Source organism: Alligator mississippiensis, chromosome 8 (assembly GCF_030867095.1).
Source record: "Alligator mississippiensis isolate rAllMis1 chromosome 8, rAllMis1, whole genome shotgun sequence".
NCBI lineage: Eukaryota > Metazoa > Chordata > Crocodylia > Alligatoridae > Alligator > Alligator mississippiensis.
The window spans coordinates 39,237,725-39,261,655 of record NC_081831.1 but is presented as its reverse complement, the minus strand read 5'-3'; the positions used below and the strand labels follow the sequence as shown (position 1 = coordinate 39,261,655).

The 23,931-nt window shown below is 48.9% G+C and overlaps 1 long non-coding RNA gene across 2 annotated transcripts; it reads right to left on the bottom strand.

Moving 5' to 3' along the window:
* Window positions 1–1,961: 1,961 nt before the first annotated feature.
* Window positions 1,962–22,291, bottom strand: LOC109281806 (uncharacterized). 2 transcript variants are annotated; one of them, XR_009463932.1, is made up of 3 exons: window positions 22,190–22,291; window positions 7,366–7,505; window positions 1,962–3,574 (listed from the first exon to the last, which is right to left on the bottom strand). It is a non-coding gene; the product is annotated as an uncharacterized LOC109281806 (long non-coding RNA). The 2 variants fall into 2 exon arrangements; XR_002088583.2 differs by having other exon boundaries at window positions 1,962–2,343.
* Between the last annotated feature and the right edge of the window lie 1,640 nt (window positions 22,292–23,931).

Here is a 23,931-nt window from a genome sequence, read left to right as displayed (position 1 = left end):
CTGCCTCGTAACCTCTGCTGCTACCTGGAGGGCTACTTGTGGCTGCACTACAAGTCCCTGACACACACAGCTGAGGAAGACATCATCGCCAGCATTGACATGTTCTCGGTGTGTGATAGGCCTGTGCTCACCTAGCTGTGGGGGCATAGGATGCTTAATAAATTTTACACTGTCTCCTGACTCCCTGAATGCTGGGGGCGGGCAGCTCTGGGGGAGCATAGGTGGGCCAGACAGGGAGGGGGGGCAGGGGCTGGGAGGGACCTCTTCCTACTGTGGGGCTTACCAGGTGGCTGTGGCAGGCATACCTGGTGGCCCGAGTTAGTTCCTGCTGGCGGTGAGGATGGGTGTATCTTAGTGGTGTCCTGGGACACAGCAGTATGGTGTCCAGCTGCCCAGGTGGGAGCCCCCTCCAGGGAGAAGCTGGAGCTGTTGGCAGCCAGTGGTACCATGGCCAGCCTGGCCTTGTGGGTGGGGCTGACCACATGGAGTTGGTGAGGCTGGTGCTGGGCAGGGGTCCCAGAGATGCTGGAGGAGGCCAGGGGCAGGGAGCTCAGAGGGACAGACTCCTAATGGGCTGAGGGGCTCTCCCCTGGCAACAAGTCATCACAGGTGCCAGGCCACAGTGGAGGCTTGGGAAAGCCACCTGTGCTGGAGTAGACAGCATAGCTCAGGCTGGGTCCCAGGGTGTGAGGATATCATCCAGCTGTTGCATAAAGGGCATGGGCTTGTGGTCAACCCCCCAACCAGTGGTTGTGGTTGGTGACAGTGATACACTGTACCTGCAAGGCCTTGACCTTTATGCAGCACTGGCACACTGACTGGTCATGCCCATGCTCCCACATGCAGCTGGCAGGCACTCGTGGATGTGTGCATTAGAGCGCCTATGCTGTGCAAACTGTGTGAGGACCTTGGCCTTGCCCCACAGTGCGATGAGGTCTGCAGTCTCCTCCTGGGACCAGTTGGGAACCCAAGGGGCAGGGAGTGGCATCAGGGAAGATGCCAGTGTGGCTTCCTCAATGGTTTTCTGGGCCTCTGCATGGCAGTCCTGGTGCTGGCGGGCCTGGGCAGCTGCCTGCAGCACCCAGCACAGGAGCATAGCATGAGACAGGTAGGTGCACGGTGACGGTGTGCTCACCAGTGGTGGGGTCTGGGTAGGCTGCTGCAGCTGGCCTGGAGATAGCTGGAGTGGGACCTGGTGGCCAGAGACTGACTGCAGGTGTCCCAGGTTGCTGTTGGGCCTGGCAGATGTCTGCAGCACTCAATGCAGTGTGACAGCATGGGCCTGCCAGTCACATGTGCCATGGTGCCAGGAACCAGCGCTGGAGCCTAGGCAGGATGCTGCAGCTACTGTGGGGCCTCTTCAGGGTTATGCAGTGGCCTGTGGCTGGCTGTAGGTGCCCCTGGGCCCTGGTGCCCCTGCAGACTTGCTCTTAGTGAATTCATGCTGGTGGTTCCTGATCACCTTGTTTTCCTCTAGGTTCTTCACAGTAGATTCTTTGAGGAATTCCTCCCTGAGGAAAACAGGTGTATTCCCCATGGTCTTTTCAGTACTTGGCTTCTGTAACAATCAAGGGCGCAAACAATGTCAGCAAACAGCTTTTTGGTGATTATGTCTCCTGTCTATTGGGGTACATGCTGGAGGCCCATTTCAGATGGGTCACCAATCAGCTATCAGAAACAATGTTCACTCTACAGCAACCCAAGATAGATTTAGTTCAGACAGTGGGAGCACAATAACTCCGTATCTCACTCTGACTTGTCTCCACCCTCCAGTCTATGCTAGAAACGGGTCCAGAAAACTTGGATCTGGATTTGCAGTCCATGGTTCTAGTCTGTTTCTAATCTAAAATTTTAATATATTGATGTGACCATAAATGGCTGAGAAAAAGTCGTATACAATGCAGCAATATATTTAATTATATATAGTCTAGTTTGTATGTAACATATATTTTAAAGGCATACTAAATTACCAGCATATTTTTTGCATGGCTTTATGTAAATATTTATAGCGCCCAGGGGGTGACTTCCCATACTGGAAATAAATAGTGTTATTTTTCAATAGTGAAATACATATTTCTAGAGCAGAAATGAATTATTTATTTCCATGGAATACAAAATGTGTCCAACATCAAAGTGCTTTTCAGAACAGCAGTTTCAGCTGTGACTGCATCTGTCTTGGATCTCTCGCATAAGCTTTTCTAAACAAGCAGGCTTTCTTCTCTAGCACTTTCCCGGATAGTAGGATGGTTGTGTTCCATAATGCTTGTGCTGTGGCTGAAAGCGAAAACCATCACAGTGCTGCTTTTGGCTGCTTGCACTTTGTGGCGAATAGCTCTGGCCAGCCTGTAGGTGACATCGTTCAGCCATGTTAGAAGTGATGAGCGTGTGTCTCAGAAATTGAAGACTAGGTTTTGAGAAGAATTTGGCCCAAACTGAATAGGAAAATATTTCTCTTTGTTTGCTGTGAACTCTGGCACCAATCACTGACTGAGGTCTTTTCCAAAACCCTTAACCCAGTTTGCTTCTCCTCCCCCTCAAGCTTGGCTGCTTCTGTTTGTTTCTCTTTCAGCAGAATCCCCCAGGTCTTTTCTGCAGCAATACTAGGTCTCTGTCTCCTCTTTTGCCTAATTTCCTCTCCTCTTTTACATTTTCCTAGGAAGCTGATGGCCAGAGTTCCTGCACAGCACATGCACTAGGCATCCTGGCTTCCTTGGGAAACCTGGCCCTGAGTGTTGTCATCTGCTACTTTTGCCCTGTGCTTCCACTTCCAAATGAATAAGTCTACTGGATTCCAAGGGAATTGGGTTAAGTTGGTGGCAGGTAGCTGCTCCCCTCAGCCTTCCTAGTTGCCACTTTAAGGACTGAAAGAAGATTCAGCACTTGAGGGTCCTTTTTAACCAGGAGCAGTGCAAAGGCACAACATGAAAAATATTCACCTGAGGTTGTTGCCTCTCCCCCTGCCTTGTGGCTTGCAGGAGCACAAACAGCAGCAAGCAGAGAGCCAGGCAGTCTTATGAAAAGCAAGGCATATTGGCAATCATAGTACACATATACTAACTTTCTGACAGTTAAGCCAACTTAGCTTTTTTAAGTCAACTTAACTAGCAGGCAGTATGTGGAGCAGAGTCAACTTAAATACAGTGTAAGATAATACACGTCTGAGATGTATTATCTTGAATCACATTAGTTAAGTTGACTTAGCTCAAAAGATGGTTGGCAGGCCTCTACCTGATGTCATTTAATATGGAGAAATGTAAAGTACTTCATCCGGGGAGAAAAAATCCATAACACATTTACAGGCTCAGCACCACAAGTGAATGAGACCTGGGTGTTGTGATGGACAACAAAATGAACATGAGCCACCAATGCGATGCTGTAGCTGGCAGAGCTAATCAAACACTGGTATGCATCTACCGAGGCATCTCAAGCAAGGCTCAAGATGTCATCCTCTCATTCTGCTCATCCTTGGTGATACCGCAATTGGAGTACTTTGTCCAGTTCTGGATGCCACACTTCAGGAAGGATATGGAGAAGCTCAAGAGAGTCCAAAGGAGGGACGCACACGATTAGAGGCCTGGAGAGCAGGTAACATGAAGAGAGGCTGAAAGACTTGGGACTGTTCAGCCTGGAGAAGAGAACACTCAGAGGGGACTTAGTGGCAGCCTATAAGTATATCAGGGGAGTACATCAGGGCCTGGGGGAGCAACTATTCACCAAGACCACCCAGGGGAGGACTAGAAATAATGGGCACAAAATGATTGAAGATCGCTTCAGACTAGATATAAGAAAAAGTCTTCTTTATACGTCAAGTACCGAGGGGTTGGAATAGGCTCCCCCCAGAGGTGGTACAGTCACGTACTCTGGCGATCTTCAAAAAGTGTCTTGATGCCCATCTTGCTAGGGTCATCTGACCCCAACAGTCTTTCCTGCCCAAGTGCAGGGGGGCTGGACCCAATGATCTGTAAGGTCCCTTCCAGGCCCTGACAACTATGAAACTATCAAACTATGTGTGCCACCATGTCAAGTAGCTGTATGTGTGCATGCTCTAAAGTGGCTTAAGTTGACTTAGTTAAATTGCCTTACTTTAAGTCAACTTAATATGTGTGTGTGCACCCATAGTTCTCTAGGCTGGCATTGGAGGTTGCTGCTGCTCCTGCTTTTATGGGATGTGGTCTATGTCATCTCATTGATGCCAGGGCTTTTTGGGAAACTTATGACAAAGCAATGTTTCCCTGTCTTTCCCAATTCATCCAAATTGAAATAGTGAGGAGCCTATCCAGGAGCCCCACAAAGTTCCTCCAAAAATCAGACAGGATTCTATTGAAAGCCACTCAGATTTCCTACCTGCTCACCTGTCCAACTCCTTAGCAACCCATGGTGGACTGATCCAGGGCCCAGGGGTTCCAGGGCTTTCAAAATATGGGTATCTGGAGATATTTGGATGTCAAGGGTCTGCATCACTGGACAGCATGACATAGGGATGGATCCCAAGCAATACCTAGCATATCCAGAGGCCTCTGCTTTGGGGCAACTTGTCAAGCAGACTAAAGCAGAGCTGAAAGCCTTGTGCATACAAGCTTCCAGGCTCCCAGGTCAAGCTGGGATTCTAGTATCCTGGCTTCCCTTTAGCTCAGGAAAGATCATTAAATTTTTAAATGATTGAAAAGAAACATTTAGAGATTTTCAAATATTTTTGCCTTTCCATTTCATAGATAATTTTTGGGACTTTGCTTTTGTTCAGAATGGATTGAACAAAAACCAATTCCAGGAACTCAAAATCTTTTGTAAATCAGCATTCTTGCTCTGTGTTCAACTCAAACTGATGTAATTGAGGAATTTTTCCCTTTATTCACTAGATAGCAGTCCTGTCCCCCGAGCAGTGGCGATGTGTAGGAAGTGCACGGGGGTGGATGTGCACCCCCTGACAGCCAGTGTTCCTGGGCAGGAGGGACAGGCGGGAGCACTGGTGCCCCCCCTGAGAGTGCCACCAGAGAGTGGGGGCACCAGGAGAAGCGGTCCCCCCATGGCTGATCATGCTTATGCGGAAGTGCCAGCAGTGCACCCAGAAGTGCCAGTGGCATGCTGCTGCCACTTGTGGGTTGGTGGGACTGGCTGTGGGGGGACCCTCCCCCCCAGTCACTGACTGTTCACTGAGGGGGCAAGTTCCCCCCCACCCCCCACACCTCTGGAGGCAGCAGTTGCCCATGCCCCTGAGCTGCACTGTGCTCCTTCGACTGGGTGCCAATAGATTTTTCTCTCTCTGCTATATCCATTAATTGTGGAAACTCAATAACAGAAGAGAGCAAGAAGGATATAGAATAAAGTACTCTGTATCAAAGCATGCAACTTTCACAAATAGATAATCAGCAATAGCTAATGGGAGGCAGAGAAAAAAAGCGACATCCATCTCACACATCAGAGATATCACATCTCAACAGTTACTGCCTATAGCCTCTCAGTCAATAATAATTTGAAAATTGGAATTTGGGAAAATCATACATTTTAACATTGAGGCTAGAAAGAGATAAGGCAGATCACATACAGTTGATTTTCAGAAGCCTGACAAGTAGGAGTTTGAGCTAATCCACATCAGATGACTCAGTACCGAAGTCATTTTTCCTCCTAGCAAAATTGGACAAGCTTTCTAAGCTAACCTTCCCCCATACTCTCAATTGTGATTGGTTACAAGTTTAACCCCTCATGTGCCACTCAGTGATAACTCCTCATTCTTGAAGGACTTCCCAGGGTGCAGGATCAAAAGTAGTCAAGCCAAGTGTGTCCTGGTCAAGGGAAATTCCAGGGAGGGGAGAAAGAGGGAATGAGGTGGTGTAGTTATCCCTGGCCCACCCCTACTCTTGATGCCTGCTCCCCTCCAACTATAAAACCACCTGCAAAGGAGGGACAACAGCATTTGGGCAGCAGTGATAGCGTCCATTGACATCACAGCTCATTGCCACCCCCCTGCTTCCTGCTCATCTCTCTCTATGGCACAGGTGTTAACGACCCTCTCTCCTTTTTAATGGCTTTTGATGGTCCATCATTCAAACTGTCCTTTCCTTTGCAGTTTTGCTGTCTTAGCCATCCCTGGTAATATCGCTCTTCTATTTCACAGCCCTGCAGACTGTTCTTAGTTTTAGCTATAACCTTAACTCTGGTGTAAATATGATTGATTGTGAAGTATTGGAAGTACTGTCAAGATGCTCAAGAAGACTAAATTTTGTTTTATGCTTCTGAATAAGAGATGTACACATAACTATAATGAGTACAGGAGTAAAGACAGTATCTTTTGACTATTTTCTGACTAGTTTATTGTGTTTTAAAAAAAACCCTTGTGTATAATCTAGTAAATTTGTACGTTCCAGTAATTATGTTTGTTTCTTATTTGATCTTAAACTGAACAATTTAGTGCTAGCCCCCCTACTAACAAATTAATAAAGCATCTATTTTCTCTTTAACTCAAGAAAAATACATATTATGCTATATGTGATAATCAGGGATCTGGATTTTCCATATGCTGCAGAAAAATACGTATGTTCTCTTTTGAAGGAGAAAAACTTGGAAAACTGTGGGTTCACCCTTGTAGGTTGGCAGCTGCCCAGGCTGCAGGGAACTTCTTGGGGCTGGTGGGGGGAAGGGGAAGGCAATGGGAGGCAGTGGGTGACACGTGCGTGTGCATGTGCACACGCACATCACCAGAGTGAGAGCAGGACAGTGAGTCCGTTTGCCAGCATGGAGCTTTCCCACATCATGGCTGGGGGCTGTGGACTGAGCCACCCTGTGCCATGGAGCCGACCCATTGCCTTGGCATCCTTTGCCGCCTTCTGTGCCTGTCAGCTGGTATGCACAAAGAGGCAGTTGTGGGGAGACATGGAGTGGGGGAGACATGGGGCAAGAGTGTCCAGGGGGGCACTGGGTGGTGCCAGGTGTCCCCATCCCCAGTCCAGGGGCTTGGGCTCAATATTGGTAGGCTTCCCCCAACCCCCAGGCCCATGCACACAGGTGTGCTCAGGAAGCACTCTTCCTGCTTCCCCCAGCTGCCAGGCTCTTCCCCTTCCCTGCCAGCCTGCCTTGCACCACTCCCCACTCCCATTCTGTTTTTTTTCTTTTGATTGCACACCTGACAGATGTGTGGGAGGGTGGGCCCGGGGGGGGGGGGGGGGGGGGGGGGTGTGAAGCAGCCTGTTAGTTTGATCCAGTTCTGTAGCATTTATTTAAGATAGGTACTTCAGTGGAGCTTTTTGTTGCTTTTATCTAAAGCCGATTCAATCAGTTATTAGATGAAAGTTGCAAAAAGCTCCACTGAAGCTCACAAGTTATACAGACATTGGGCAAGCCCTGTTCAACTAACACACTGTCTCTTCTTACCATGTGCTGTGCTCAGCATGGGGGCCTGCCAAGTTGAAAGTAATGCATGAACAATGCTGCTGGCCACCTCGGAGGACTGAGTGGGCAGGTAGTGCAGACCCTGCCCTCACTAAGGCATGGCTCCCAGTTTTCGTTTGTTCCTGTAAATATATCAATAAAACATTGTGTTCAGCTGATTTTATATATATAGTGGAATTTCATTTTATTCATGGAAAAATATGGATTTGGGTTTTTTTTAAATCAGAGAATTTATGATTTTTAAACAGAGGAAAACAGGATCCCTGGTGATAAAGCACAAATGCGATCTTTACCTCCACCCTTTTAAAATCCTAGATCTGCCCATGGTCTTGGTACAACATTTGCTGAAGATCCTAAGGAACTTAGGAGCCTCAGTGCCATTGGGCTTACAGGGTACAGCCACAGCTCATTGCCTCACAGCTGGTGGCTCCCAGCCAAGAAGAGGCAGGCAGAGACAGTTCCACAACAAGATCTCAGATGCCTTTCTCTGTTCCCTTCGGAGTATGTCAAACCTGGGATCAATATTGTCAACATTGTCAATACAGATGGTAGCTTCAATATGAGGAAACTGAGCATGGGAAGAAGTGTTTTTTGTTTATCATTTGAAATGCAAAAATAAATATTAAAAATGCAGAAGTAAGCATGTAGTATATATCCATGCAGCATGCATGTGCACATATATCCATAAAAGAATCAATAAATATTTTAACAAGCCTAGGACTTCAGACTCTTTGCCTAAATCCAGCTGGGGGCTAATTGTTTTATCTGAATGAGGGACAGTTTTTATTCTTCATTCTGAGCCTCAGGACTCTCTCCATTACTTTCAATCATGTTTTGTCTGGGAATTTTCTGTCCATAAGAAAGATCCAACAGTCCCATCAGCAGCCATACAAACAACCTCTCCACCACTGCCATGACCTGGGGGAATACGTGTGTTGGGAGGCATCCCAGGCACAAGACCGATAGTATGATCTCATTGGCTGACAGTACCTTTGGCTTCTGGTCTGAGTGCCGAGGGTTTGGAACAGGCTCCCCACAGAGGTGGTACAGTCATCCACCCTAACGATCTTCAAAACGTGTCTTGACACCCATCTTGCTTGGGTCAGCTGATCCCAGCAGTCTTTCCTGCCCAAGTGCAGGGGGCTGGACCCAATGATCTGTAAGATTCCTTCCATTCCCTAACATCTATGAAACTAGTGACCATTATGATGGAGAGGTTTGTCCACCACAGAACTAGGGAAGGCTTTAGCAGGTTTCACAAAGGTCAGACAGACATCAGGGGACGAGGACTTTGCCCTCTGTACCAAAAAGTACTGGGTTATATTAGCTCCCAAGAGGTGAAAATGAGCAGATCCATTTTCCAACCTATTGAATCATTTGGTCCCCTTCACCTTGCTTTAGAATGACTCATCTTAGTTTCTTTTATCCCCTGACTACATGACCCACTCCTGGTTGTCTGTAGTTTCAGTTCCTGAACAATTCATGAGCACCTGACCGAGTGTCCAATGCTGTCTGCATGGGAGCTGGTGATAGCAAAGGCAAGGAACTCACCACACATGACGTAGTGATCAAACGCTCTTTAATGTAGTGTCACCATGCTCCTTCCCCTTCAGAGGGGTGTATCATGCTGTTTCATAGATGCTAGGGTCAGAAGGAACCTCAATAGATCATCGAGTCTGACCCCCTGCATAGGCAGGAAAGAGTGCTGGGTCTAGATGACCCCAGCTAGATGCTTATCTAACCTCCTCTTGAAGACCCCCAGGGTAGGGGAGAGCACCACCTCCCTTGGGAGCCCGTTCCAGACCTTGGCCACTCGAACTGTGAAGAAGTTCTTCCTAATGTCCAGTCTAAATCTGCTCTCTGCTAGCTTGTGGCCATTATTTCTTGTAACCCCCAGGGGCGCCTTGGTGAGTAGAGCCTCACCAATTCCCTTCTGCACCCCCATGATGAATTTATAGGCAGCCACAAGGTCGCCTCTCGACCTTCTCTTGCGGAGGCTGAAGAGGTCCAGGTGCCCCAGTCTCTCCTCATAGGGCTTGGCCTACAAGCCCTTAACCATATGAGTGGCCCTTCTCTGGACCCTCTCCAGGTTATCCACATCCCTCTTGAAGTGTGGCGCCCAAAACTGCATGCAGTATTCCAACTGCAGTCTGACCAGTGCCCGATAGAGGGGAAGTATCACCTCCTTGGATCTGTTCGTCATGCATCAGCTGATGCATGATAAAGTGCCATTAGCTTTTCTGATGGCTTTGTCACACTGCCGGCTCATGTTCATCTTGAGTCCACTAGGACTCCAAGATCCCTTTCCACTTCCGTGCCACCAAGCAGGTCATTCCATAGGCAGTAGGTATGCTGGATATTTTTCCTCCCTAGGTGTAGCACTTTGCATTTCTCCTTGTTGAACTGCATTCTGTTGTTTTCCACCCACATGTCCAACCTGTCCAGGTCTGCTTGTAGTTGTTCCCTGCCCTCCAGCATGTCCATTTCTCCCCACAGTTGTGTGTCATCCGCAAACTTGGACAGAGTACACTTTACTCTCTCCTCCAAGTCGCTGATGAAGACATTGAAGAGTATCGGTCCAAGGACCGAGCCCTGTGGGACCCCACTGCCCACACCCTTCCAGGTCGATACCGACCCATCCACTATAACTCTCTGGGTATGACCCCCTAGCCAATTCGCCACCCACCAGACTGTGTAGTTATCCAAGTCACAGCCTCTTAACTTGTTCACCAGTATGGGGTGGGATACCGTATCGAAGGCCTTCCTGAAGTCTAAGTATACGACATCAGCCCCTACTCTTGCGTCCAGGCATTTTGTAACCTGGTCATAAAAAGAGACTAGATTAGTCAGGCATGATCTACCTGCTACGAACCCATGCTGGTTTCCCCTCAGCATAATTTGTCCTGCCGGGCTCTCGCAAATGTGAGCCTTGATAATTTTTTCGAAGACTTTGCCTAGGATGGAGGTGAGACTGACTGGTCTATAGTTGCCTGGGTCCTCCTTCCTCCCCTTGTTGAAAATGGGGACCACATTGGCCCTTTTCCAGTCCTCCGGGACCTGGCCCATGCACCACAAATGCTCAAATATTACTGCCAGTGGCTGTGCAATGACGTCCGCCAGTGCCTTCAGTACACTCAGATGGAGCTCATCTGGGCATGCCGACTTAAAGGCATCCAGTTCTTCCAAGTGCCTCTGCACCATCTCAGGGTCTACGCATGGCAGCCTGGTGCCTTGGTGCTGCCTCTCTACAATCTCAGTGAGAGCCTTGTCCTTTCCCTCACTTAAGAACACTGAGGCAAAGAACTTGTTGAGGAGTTCAGCCTTGTCCCCCCTGTCCGTCACCAATTGCTTTTGCCCATTTAGTAGAGGTGCTAATCCACCCTGGGCCTTCCTTTTACTCCCTATATATCTAAAAAACAATTTTTTGTTATCCTTTACTTGGGATGCCATCCTCAGCTCCATGGTAGCTTTGGCCTGTCTAACTGCCTCCCTACAAGTGCGAGCAGAGGAGGTATTCTCCTCTTTGGTAGTCTCTCCCCGTTTCCACTTTTTATATGCTCCCCTTTTAGTCAGCAGACTGCCCTGGATTTCTCTCGTCAGCCAAGGAAGCCTCCTGGCCCCTTTCCCTCTTTTTCCTCGCACTGGGAGTCTCCCTCTGTGCCCAAAGGATCATTTCCTTAAGGCACAGCCATCCTTCCTGGGCTCCCATCTTATCAAAACTCCTACTCTGCAGTGCATCCTTGACTAATTGCCTCAGTTAATTGAAATCAGCTTTCCTAAAGTCTAGCACTTTCATCCTACTAGTTACCTTACCCACTTGATGCCTTATGGTGAATTCTATTATTAGGTGATCACTGTCCCCAAGGTGACTACCAATCTGTAGGTCCCCTACCATATCATCCCCTGTTGCCAATACCAGGTCCAGTAAGGCATTCCCCCTAGTGGGACCGTGCACCTCCTGTGTCAGGTGGATGTCCTGTACGCAGAACAGGAATGTGCATGAACGGTGGGACTTTGCTGTCTGTGTCTCCCAGCAGATGTCTGGGTAGTTTAGGTCCCCCATGACTACCGCCTCCTTAGTTTTTATGGTCTCCGAGAGCTGCCTCAGGAACCCCGAATCTAGTTCTTCCCCTTGGTGTGGGGGTCTGTAGTAGACCCCTACCACCAAATCCCTTTCTCCTTGCCCCCCATGTAACTTAACCCACAATCCTTCTACATCCTCATCCTTCGGTTCTGTCTTGATGAGGGTCGAAGTATATTGCTCATTGACATAGAGCACAACCCCTCCCTCTTTCTTCCCCACCCTGTACTTTCTGTACAGCCTATAACCCTCAATATGTACCGCCCAGTCGTGGGAAGAATCCCACCAGGTTTCAGATAGCCCTACTAAGTCGTAGGTGTTTTCTGCAAGCAGGAGTGCTAGTTCATCCTGCTTGTTCCCCATGCTCCTAGCATGTTGCCAGCTGCCATTTCCAGATGTGCTTTGAGGCTTCACGGAGGGCAGAGGTTTGGGTAGGATGGTATGCTTTGACATTGACTAGTGAGACTTGATTTTGTGATAGCCCAAGGATGGATCTAAATTGGCTTTAAATCCACGATTCTGCTTTGGGTCCCTCCTTGAATTTTTCTTTGCCTTTTTTCTCGAATTAGACAGAACCACAGTACAGACATTTCTTCCCCCTTTTTCCAAGCTATTTTCAAGGAACTTGCTATGATAGAATCATAGACAAAGCAGAAATGCATGAGCATGAACTCAGAATTATGGGTAAGTAACATTCCACTGTAACTTACCTATAGTGTTACCACTTTAACAAAATGTATCTACCAGGTAAGACTAAGTACAGGGGTAAGCTCATGATTTTGTAGCAGATGAATCAAGCCCCTAGAGATGAATTGGAAAGCTTCATTTTCAAAAAACCCTATGCTATTGAAGGTGATGCTTGAACATGGATCTGGAGTCCTCAATGCCCCATGCTTGGACCTGCAGAGGCACACGTCAGCATGGGTCCCTGTGTGGAGGCATAGGGCACTGGTGATTACCCAACTGCTGCACCATACCCTCACCCTCTAACTCCACAAGTGGGAAAGCCAGGCAGGTTCTAGAGCAGGGGCGGGCAATTATTTTGGGCAGAGGGCTGCTTACTGAGTTTCAGCAAGCTGCGTGACAGGCAGCACAGGGCAGATTAATATTAATTCTCTAAATTTTTTAGGGGTCCCGTGGGCCAGATAGAATGGCCTGGTGGGCCGCATCTGACCCCCGGGCTGCATTTTGCCCACCCCTGTTCTAGAGGATTTGAGGGGCTCAATCCTATTGCAAGTGCACAGGATCAGGCATCTCAAGTTTTCCTAGGGTGGTAGGAGAGTGTGGGCAGCTGTGGGCTGCCTGCCCTGTCCCTCCACAGAGCAAATAGATGTTGGCAGCAATAAAGTGGTACATTTTTTTAGTATTTTTTGTCACACCATGAATGTGGCACAACAAAAGATAGGGATGTTGTTTATTTGCCCAGCTCCACTATTCCAAGGGGATGTTACAGAGTGCTCTAGCACTTCCTTCTACTAGGAATGGAGCTTTCAGTTTTCACTCTGTGAATGGTTCTAGTTTTGCCTTTATGAAGACAAGCAAGATGGGTTGTAGGAACTAGCAGGTTCAGTACCTACAGGCCCTTCCAACTGGCTTTAAAATCCTAACCGAAGAGCTAATTGGTCACCCACTTCCACTCCAGCACCAAGAGTCTCTACCATTTAGCCACTGACATGATGTAATTAGAGTGTCTAGCAGCACACGCAAAGAGGAGAGAATATTCTTCATATACAAAAATTCCTTGGGGATTCTAGAGCTGTAGGTACCTGTTGATAACACACCTGTCTCATTGGTAGACTGTCCAGGTGTTCATAGCACAATTTGCACAGAGCTGTTTTTCCTCTGGGGAGGAGGCTGAAGGCTGCACCATGAGGTGCTGTGCTCTGCATACTATGAGAGAGGAAGAAAGGTCCCTGCTTCCCATGGCCTTCTCTAATTTTTCCTGGGTCTCCCCTTACCCCACATAGTCACTATGGGGCAGACTATCTCCACTGTTCATCCTTCAGGCTTGTCCCTGTCCCATCCTCTTCTCCTGCTTCACAGTCTCCATGATCCTGCAGGGAAGTTATTCAGACCTATAACTCCCTGTAGGGCTGTTCCTCCTATGGTAACTGTAGTGGAAGTAGAGGCCCATGCCAGGTGTAAACTGATTTAGTAGGGCACTGTCCCGACTACACACCAGTTTCTTCTCTTGTTACTGATGGGGGAGCTTTCCCTAACAAGATGAGTCCCTCTGAGGACATACCCTTAGTCCCCTATCTGTCTTAGATCTTTGTGGGAAATCACTTATCATGACTCTGTCCCCAGCTCAGTTCTTCCAACAGTAACAATGATGGCAATCCTGGAACAGACAGGGTTCAGACAGCAGCTGGTATTTTCAGACAGGCTCCAAGCAGCACAGCATAGTGGTGCAGATACTAGTGTACTGGGCAACCCTGGGTTCCTACAGATTATACTAGCAAGGAACTGCACTGGGGCCTATGCAACTCAAGGTATATCCATCCACTTTTGTGGCAAGCCCAAGACCAGCAGTGAGAAACAAGTCCTGCCAGTGCCCTTCTGCTCTGCACACACTGCCTGCAGAACAATGTCACGTGGTCCATTTCTGGACATGATCCAGGAATGCTCTGCAAAGCAGCACTGTACATGGCCAGCAGCACTTTTAGGAGGACCACATGTCATTGTTTCAATAGGCGTGGAGCAGGAGCAAGAAGGTAGGGTTTGTTCTTTGTCCCCTGAAAACCTGCCCCTCTCCTTCCTTTTTCTCTACTCCAGCTGGAATGAAAGACCATAAAAGGAGGGTGAATAAGGTGAGACTAAAGTGCAATCATGGGGTCCCTTGAGTGGTTCAGGGTTTGAAGGTGAAATCAGGAGAAGGATGTGGGAATTAAGAGGAAGTGGGAGGAACTTCCCAGTTGGATGCTGCCTGTAGCAGGAGCGATATCAGGGTCACTGTGCTCTCCCCTGTCCCCTCCTTTACTGTGCCAAGCTTCAGACTTGCACCCTCCTATTCTCTCCTGCCACGACTTTGATGGTACGAGTTCTTTATAGGGAGGCTACCTTTCCTTTTGCTTGGCTACAGTTCTCCTGCTTCTAGTGTTCCGTGTACCCAAGCCTTGCAAGCTATGCGGGTACCACACTGTCTTGGCCTACACTCTTCTGGCGCTCGGGCCCTCCGTGGCCCTGTCTCTCACAGGGCTCTTCTCTGCAGTGTCGCCCTCTCACAGGGCTCTTCTCCGCACGCCACCCTCTCACAGGGCTCTTCTCCGCACGCCACCCTCTCACAGGGCTCTTCTCCGCACGCCCACTGGGGCTTCTCAATAATGCTGCCCCTTTCCTGGGGCTCTCTACGCCCCCACTGGGGCTGGGGTCCTCACTCTGCCGTGAGTCTCCTATTAGGCCTCCTCCATCCCCTTATAGCCTCACCCAAACCACTGGCGTAACAATAGCAAACACAAACAACAACATAAACACAAGCCCCTGGGCTACAATGCAAACATAAGCCTCTAGCTATAACTAGGCTTAGGCCTACCGGGGTCTCTCTCCTACTACGGTGACCAATGCTGTTCTGGCATTCAGGTTCTCTCTCTTCTGGCCGGGAGCTCCTTCATCCTTAGCTGTTGGTAAGGAACTGCCTCTGGCCTCCTGCCTGTGCTTTATATAGAGGCCAGGCCCTGCCCCTTTCTTCAGCTGGCTAGACAGGTGTAAGCCATTGGCTCCCTTTTGTCGCCTTAGCTACCGGCACCTGAAGGGTTATCCCAGCACTTCTAGTAGCAGGCACCCTAGTGCCCTGCTACACATCTCCCTGCCCACGATTCCAACTCACCGGGCTGGGTCTTGGTTCTTATCTGCTGTTCCTCTTCCATCTTAGCTCTCTCTCAAGTCTAGGCTCTGGTTCTTTGATCCCATCAGCACACAGAGGCGGAGGTTTTAAGGTGCCTCCCACTCGCCTTTTACCCCAAAGTGCACCACGTGATATTTTATGGGATGTACCCTGCCGCAGGCAGTCCCCCCACACTAGCCAACCTTGGGCAGATACGCTCCCTGTTGGTAGAGCTTCGGCCTGACTTGCGGGGTTTTTTCTCCCTCTCACCTCTGGCTCACCTACATTCTACGCTTGTCCACCCTAGTCTCTTCCCTAGGGCGAGTTGTGGGGTTCCTTGTCTCCCAAGGCCTTTTTGGAGCTCCTGAAGTTTCTCCCATATCTCCCACTGCCTCCTCAACACCTTCTGAGTATCCTCTTCTTTCCAGAACTCTATCTTGCCCCTGCCCGTGGACCTTCCTCCTGGTCCTGTATACACCTTGACATAAGCTACACTCCCCACTTTCTCTTCAATGAGGTTTCTTAACATCCACCATCTGACCTGTTTAGGGAGCCCATTTACATAAATCTGAGGTCTCTTCTCAGGTTCTGATCCCCCTTTTGGTGGTAGTTCTCTCCTCCTTGCCTGTTGACCTTTTTCCCCCCCCATTTTCTTTAAAAGGTTCCACTGGTTTCCTTTTCCTGGGGTCCCTCTTTGACCCGCATGGCCCTAGGTCTCGGGCTGCCTGTGTACATTTTTGGCAGACAAAGCAGGAAGCTTCCTTCCTTGGGGTCCTGCGTTTACCTTTCCCCGTTGTCCCAGCCTCTACCAGGCCTGCTTCCCTTGGCTGCCACTTACTGAGATTTATGCTGGTTCTCTTGTCTCTCAGTTGTAACAGTTCCTTCAGCTGATGTTTTAGCTGGCTCATCTCCTTTGCATGTTCCTTCTGCCATTGTTCCCATCTCTGGTTCCAACATTCTATCAGAGCCGGCAGGGCATCCTTCTGTAGAGTCACTGGCTCTTTCTCTACAGCTCCCTCTTCCCTGGTACTTCCTTCAGACAGTCCTGGCTCAGCCTCTTCCCTAGGTTCTTCTGGGCCTAGGTCTCTGGGGAACTTCCCTAGCTCCATATGCTTTGGGTTCTTATTACCAGGTGGTTTCTAGCTGAGCCTCTACTTCCTTCAGGGCTCCTTTTACTACTTCCACCTCTTGGTATTGTTCCTGGTGTTCCCACTTGGCCATCATCACATACTCTGCTAACTGAGTTCCTAGTGCCTCCAACCTTTCCCAAACTGTCTCTGTGAACTCTCTGGTTTGTGATTCCTGTCTTTCATCTGGCCTCTCAACCTCCCCCAGGTTCTGGATCTTTATAGCCATCTGCTCATTGGCTTCTTGCAATCTTTTTCTCTCTGTGTCCAGGCTCTGGATTTCTTGCCTCATCTTTTGCACTTCCCTCTGTAGCTGCTCCTTCTCTTCCCTCATCCCCTTTTCCTTTGCTAGGCTATCTTCTATAAGGGCTTTTAGAGACTGTATCTGTTGTTCCAGTTTTTCTTTTTCCCCTTCCATGCTCTTTAACTGGGTCTGTAGCTGCTCATTTTCTCTCTCCTTAATTTTTAGTTCCTCTTCCAGAGACTGCATTTGTTTTCCCAACATTTCATAACTTGCACCAAAATTTTTCATTTGTTCCACCTGGTGCATGAGAATTTTGACTGTCTCTCTGGCCTGGGTATGGCTTTTAGACAGCTGGTCCCGCAACTCCTGTGTAAGATCTTCTGCACACACACTTTTTTGTTGCCAACTGTTCAGCTCCTCTTGCAACTCTCCTATCCAGTCCTCCTGGCTATGTGCTTCCTTCTGAAGGACTCCTATTAGGCCTCTGGCTACTTCCAATTCCTTTAGCAGCTTCTTTTGTTTTTCTGCCTGTCTGGTGTCAGCTTGCTGAGACCTTTCCTCCTCTGCTATCATTTCCTCCTTCAGCTTTTTCAGTTTCTCTTCTCTCTCCCGGCCCCTCTGAGCCTCCTGGGCAATGAGCCATTCGACTGCCTGTGTCTTTTCTGTTTCCATTGCCACTAGGCACCTAATCTCTTTTGATTCTCCCTCTTTCTTGCCAGACTGCACCCGAAGCTTTAATGCAGCTACTTGTGTTTCTGCTCTCTCGTTTTGGGCTTTTGCCATTCCTAGCTCCCACTTCAACCGGTCCACCTTCTCCTCCATCTCATCCATCCTTAGTTGCCAGTTAAGCTTTTCCTGTCTCTGGTCTCCCATGCTTCCTAACTTTCTGGGTTGGGCCTCAGTCTTACTCTGTGAGACTCCTGGCAATGGGCTTACTCCTTCTGCCCCCCTCACAAGCTGTGGCCCCCCCTACCTTTTTTATAAATCCTTTCCTGATTGTATTCTGGCCCACAGGTTTGTTCTTCTTCTTTCTTTGTGCACAGAAGAGCCTTTTCCGGCCAATGCACCACTGTAGCAGGAGCGATGTCATGGTCGTGGTGCTCTCTCGTCGCCTCCTTTACTGTGCCAAGCTTCGGACTTGCACCCTCCTATTCTTGCCCGCCACGACTTTGATAGTACGAGTTCTTTATAGGGAGGCTACCTTTCTTTTGCTTGGCTACAGTTCTCCTGCTTCTAGTGTTCTGTGTACCCAAGCCTTGTGGGCTATGCGGGTACCACACTGTCTTGGCCTACACTCCTCTGGCGCTCGGGCCCTCCGTGGCCCCATCTCTCACAGGGGCCTTCTCCGCTCCCCCACTTGAGCTTCTCAATAATGCTGCCCCTCTCCTGGGCTCTCCGTGCCCACACTGGGGCTTCTCAATAATGCTGCCCCTTTCCTGGGGCTCTCTATGCCTCCACTGGGGCTGGGGTCCTCACTCTGCCGTGAGTCCCCTATGAGGCCTCCTCCATTCCCTTATAGCCTCACCCAAACCACCCGTATAACAATAGCAAACACAAACAACAACATAAACACAAGCCCCTGGGCTACAACGCAAACATAAGCCTCCAGCTATAACTAGGCTCAGGCCTACTGGGTTTTCTCTCCTACCGCGGTGACCAGTGCTACTCTGGCACTCAGGTTCTTGCTCTTCTAGTCAGGAGCTCCTTCATCCTTAGGTGTTGGTAGGGAACTGCCTCTGGCCTCCTGCCTGTGCTCCAGGCCAGGCCCTGCCCCTTTCTTCAGCTGGCTAGGCAGGTGTAAACCATTAGCTCCGTTTTGTCGCCTCAGCTACCAGCACCTGAAGGGTTATCCCAGCACTTCTAGTAGCAGGCACCCTAGTGCCTTGCTACACTGCCATTAAGGAGAAACTGCAGCCACCTCCTACAAGCCTTGTCTGTGAATAGGTCAGAGGCCCCTCTGTTTGTGGGGACTCACAGGGTACATCTACACTGTGGTGGAAATGTGCTTTGGCCAGAATATCCCTGAGCAACCTCCCTACCCAGTTCCTTACTTCATCTGTGAAGACACTCCAAATTGTTCCTCTTTGGTTGCTTTCAAGCTCTCCTTTCCACTATCTTGGGAACAACCTAGAGTTGTTTCAACAACATTTTTCCAGATACAGAGTGTTCAAGTCGGAGAGGGTGGGTGGGGTGTTCTCAGAACTGTTCCAGCTGCATGGAGTCACTGCTGCTGAAGTATAGACATGCTCTCAAACGCCAGTACTCCAGCTTGGTAGATGAAGGATTGCCCCTCACTGGCAGCTACAGGTAGGAAGTTCAGTGCCTGGAGACTGGGCAGGAATGGAGCTGGCTCACTAATCAGGGGCTGGTTTTACCAAGCACTGGGCTTCCCATTTTCACCAGACCTACACTAGGACAAACCCAGAGACCTCCCAAATGAGATATCAGCTGGGAGTTTCCATGGAGAGCAGTAATTCAGTCAAATCTGCTGTGCTTCAATCACCCAGACCCTGGCAACTCAGTAAAATACTTTCACCATGATTTGAAATATCAGAGGAAGCAAATGCAGCTTTTTAAAATGGAAGTGAAGTGTCAGACATTCTTTATAAGCCCAGCCCCGGTGATCAGATGGCTGAGCACTGTAAGATAGAATAACCTGTCCTGTAATGAATATAGTTCTTGGCAACACCCCCTCACTAAACAATAGCCTTAGCCAGGGGATATTTCCTCTTAGATGAAAAAGGACCAAATCAATGTTCATGCATCCATTGATGACAGAAATACACCTATGAGGCTTCACTGAGCCTGGAGATGGGAAATGATCGTGATTTGCCAAGTGAAATTATGGCAGCTAGAATGTTACCCAATGACAGCTGTGAGTCAATAAGCAAACCCCTCCTCCACTTACGGTTCTGCTTTGGAACAGAACAGTGACAGCTGGCATACAAGGTTTTTAACATTAAATGGAAAAAGCAGTCAGTGGAACTGGAAGGAGCAATATTGCCAGTGTATGTGAGCTCATGGATGCGTGGGTTCAGACCTGCTCATCCATATCCATGGGTCTATAACAGAACTGCTCTGCAGTTACTATACTTGGTACCTTACCAGTGAACCGTGTTTAATGGTTAGATCACTAGGCTGAAAGGTCTACCTGACTTAACTCCTGGCTCACAGTGGGCACATCTACATGTTCATTAATGTGCTGTAATTGTGGCATATTAAGTTAGTACCTGTAATAACTTAAATCTACTAAGGCAACTGGACTAAATCTACTTTGCATTAGCACAATTTTTGCCAGCCACACATTAGTCCAACGAGCATTAAGTATCTCATGTAGATGTGCCTAGTGTGAACTGAGTCAAATAACTTATGGTGGCATTCCATTTCCTTTTGTGCATCTGCATGACAGCTTTCTAGCCATATAAATGCTATTTTTTGCACTTCTGTGAAGATAAAATTTCAATTTCCTCTGCAGTCTGAACACACGTATGAGCACATGAACTAAGCATGTGCACCAGGCTACACACTGGCTGGGCAGGTATGCAGTATGCACATATGCCCATTCTGGATGTACAGATGCATCAAAGACAAAAAGACACAGCTGGCCAGAAAACCATCACTAACAGCTCACCACTCAGGTGATGGGGCTAACACATGGGAGGCCCTCCCTTCTTCTCCTACCCTCTTTTTTCCTAGACTTCCCACCAAGTATGTACCTGGCATGGGGTCCACCTCCTAAGGAGAGCCATGGTGTCCCCTAGCATCCACTCTAATCCTGTCCCACCCATTCTAATTTCCCAGGCCACTGACCTATGCTCATCTGCCATGCCTTGATATCCAACTAATAAATGTGGGAGGCTGCTCTCAGAGACCAGGGTAAGCCTTGGGTACTTTACTCTACCTTGCTCATTCCTGGGCAGCTGTGTTCTGACCCTTAATCCCTGCCTGAGCAAGAAGTTTCTGTCTTGCTGCTCCAGGCCCATGAGTCTTGCCTCACTCTGCCTGTGGGTTCCAATTAAGCCCAGCTAAGCACAGGCTTAGTGGCCCTAATCATGGCCTCCTGGTCCTAATCACTTTAGGGGCACTAATTGTGCCCTCCAGCCACACCCATAGCCATGCCTATGCTTCACATGCCTTACTCTTCTAGAATCTTTCATCCTACCTGGGCTGTAGCCTGTGGCGTGCACAGTAGATGGCACTACTATGTAGAGCCACCCGCCTCACTGTACCAGGCCCAAAACCCTGCTTCAGGAGTCTCCATCAGGGAGCCTACAGCTGACTGTCCCACTTCCTGGACAACAGCTGCCCACAGTAATATTTCTTTCAGCCAAGATAATATCAGGTAGGGCTGTGCAAGGCTTTGGACAGAGCTTCGGTTCCAGAAAAGCTTTGGATGCTTCAGGGTCCAAAGCAGCACATCTGGGTTGAAGCACTGGCCTCGTTAGGCTTCCCGAAGCAGTTCGGAGCTTCCGAAGCGCTTTGGAGCTGCCTCCGAGATCTGGCCATAGGGTATAATGGGAAACAATAAAATATCTATAACTTTGTTGTTTGTTGTCCAATTTGGATGAGTTTCAGTGCTGGTAGACTCTGTGGAGAGCATGAAGTCTGTCAAGTTTCAAGGAGCCTGGTACAAGGGTTTGGGGGGAACTGCACCCCAAATTCTTGAAAGCAAAACTCATGTCACGTCTATGTGTTACAACACAGGGGTGGAATGAGGAACTGCAGGTCAAAACTGCAGGGGTGGTAGCTCTTGCTGAAGCCACAAAGCCTGCCAAGTTTCAAGAAGATCTTGAAACTCAGAGACCAGAGTAAGCAGGGGTTAGCGGGGAACTGTACCTCAAGCTGTGGACAAGCAAAACTCGTGACATGGGTGACCCTGTGTGTGTTAAGGCACAGCGGGGTGACAGCTGCAGGGATGGTGGCCCCTGCTGAGGCCACAAAGCCTGCCAGCTGTCAAGGAGATAGGTGCAGGGGGGTTCTGGGGCCCTGCACCCCTAACTGCTGACAGGCAAAACTTGTGCCATGGGTGCTTGTGGGACTGACTGTCTCCGTCTTCCAAATCGGACAAAAAAACCCCAACGTTATAGATGTTTCATTGATTCCCTCATTATACCCTATGGCTGGATCTCTGAGGCAGCTCTGAAGCTTCAGAGCCGCTTTGGCTGGATCGAGGCAGAAACCCAGTCCAGAGCTCCGGATTGGATCGCTGCCATCCGAAGCTGAGTCAAATCGCTGCCGACTCGCACAGTCCTAGCATGAGGTAGAACTGTGGGAAAATGAAGAGACAAACTCCACCGGCTAAGCTGGGAACAGAAAGCTTCACTTCCCCCCTCCCCTGTAACACAGCAAGGCAAGCTGTAACCCAACACCTTTATTGCTGGGGGTAGGGGTGGAATGAGGAAGTCAGAATACACTTTGAGCAAACATAAGCAACTAGAGTCTTATATAATTTGGGTATAATAACCCTTTTAAGACACAACTGGCCAAGACATAATTACTAACTCCTGGCCAGTTTCCAGGTTTTTACTTACAGAAAAATCACCAGGCAGAAGCCTGACGCATTTGCTTGCTGCTGTCAAAATCCCCACCAGAAGAAAGAGTGTGCTCTCCCAGCCCCACTAGGACTTTTATCTGGCCAGGTCACCTGATTCACCAGCCCAAAGCAAGAAGAAAGCGACAAGGAAGAGAGGGGTCACCTGGACTGACCCAAGTGAGGGGCAGGGAGAGGGGGAGAGGATTTCTTCACACAGCCCACTGGGCCCTTGGCCCTAGCAAGGTTGTCTTTAATTGCAAACTTCCCCTAGGCTCCTAGCCCTGTCTGAGCATCATGCTCCTGGTATACACTTTCCCTCTCAACTTCAGCTCACTCTGCCAACTGGACCTCTGGTTGTAGCAGGTATCCACCCATTAACTGGACCTCTGGCCATGTCTCAGCTCCAGCTCCCATAGTCCACTGGGCCCTAGACCAGTGCAGGGCTTTATCTGGGCTTCACCCCTTTTTAGGCCTGGAGTACTTCACAGGCATCTAACCAAAACATGAACTCCAAAGGTAGACAACTATAACACAAAACATTTAACTTTCAGAGGTGTTCAGCAGAACTCTTCTCTCTAGCAGAATCAAGGCTAGCCGGAGCCCCTACCCCTAGATCCTTTCTCCTCCCCTAATTACCTGACCTGGACCTTCTGGTTACAGGGCCCAGGTGCAGCTACTTATCTTCTTCAGCAGCCTCATCTTCCCCTGCCTGTCAACTGAAGACTGGCCCTTTCAATGCTGTTTGTCTCTGGTGTTCTTTGCAGGTAGTCTTCTTGCTAGCTGCACTTGCTATGCTGGATTTACTTTACAGTCCTGGGATTGCTCATTTACCTAATTTTGAACAGTCTGCCCCAGCAGCTTTTTTCCTTGTACACTGCACTCCCCCAGCCTGTTTCCTGCCTCTGTGTCATTACAGTAGCTGGGGTAGGAGTCCACTGCTACACCTGGGCAGTAACTTACTGAGCAGGCACAATCTGCAGGCGCGCACACATCCACAATGTAGAAGAAATCAAATTGTTACCTTTGCATAAAGGTACTTACATGGCTAGAAAACTGCCATTTAGATGTCCAAAGGGAAGTAGAATTTTGCCCATAATTTCTTTTAATGTTAATTACTCCAGTTGTAACAGTTGTAAGCAACAGGATGGTGACACTGGCCCCTTTTTAATCTTTCTGACACAGCCTGCAGGTTCTTTCTTCTTGGCCCTGTCTCCTGCCTTTGTGGGTCTCCAGATTCCTCCAGAGTCAAACATGGCTCTTGCACATTTGTAGGAATACTGGGATATATCAGTCTCCTAGGTCATGATATGGGTACTCATTGTACCATCCTGGTAAAGGTGCAGAACAAAACTTTAAGGGAATGATTGGTGCAGAGCCAGCATCCCCCCCCCCCCCCCCGGGTTGCTAAGCCCTGAAGGAATTGTTCAAGTCACAGAACTTTTTGTTCTATTTAGAATAGAATGGGCCAGCAAAGCCAGCTGGGCTCCTACAGCACTGAGGGGGATTTTGCTGCCTCACCCTAACTCAGTCCCAACAGGTGCTACGCTAACACTCTTTTCTCTGGAACACTGGAACAATGTTGGCACAAGAAAGTGTTGATGAGGTGGGTGCTGTGAAAAGCAATAAATAACAGAGGACATAGCCAGATGGCCTGAAGCAGCACTGGTGTAGAGAGGGGCACAGGAGCTTGGGAAGTAGCCACAAATGCCTCCATGATGCTTTTGGGTCCCTGCTCTTCTG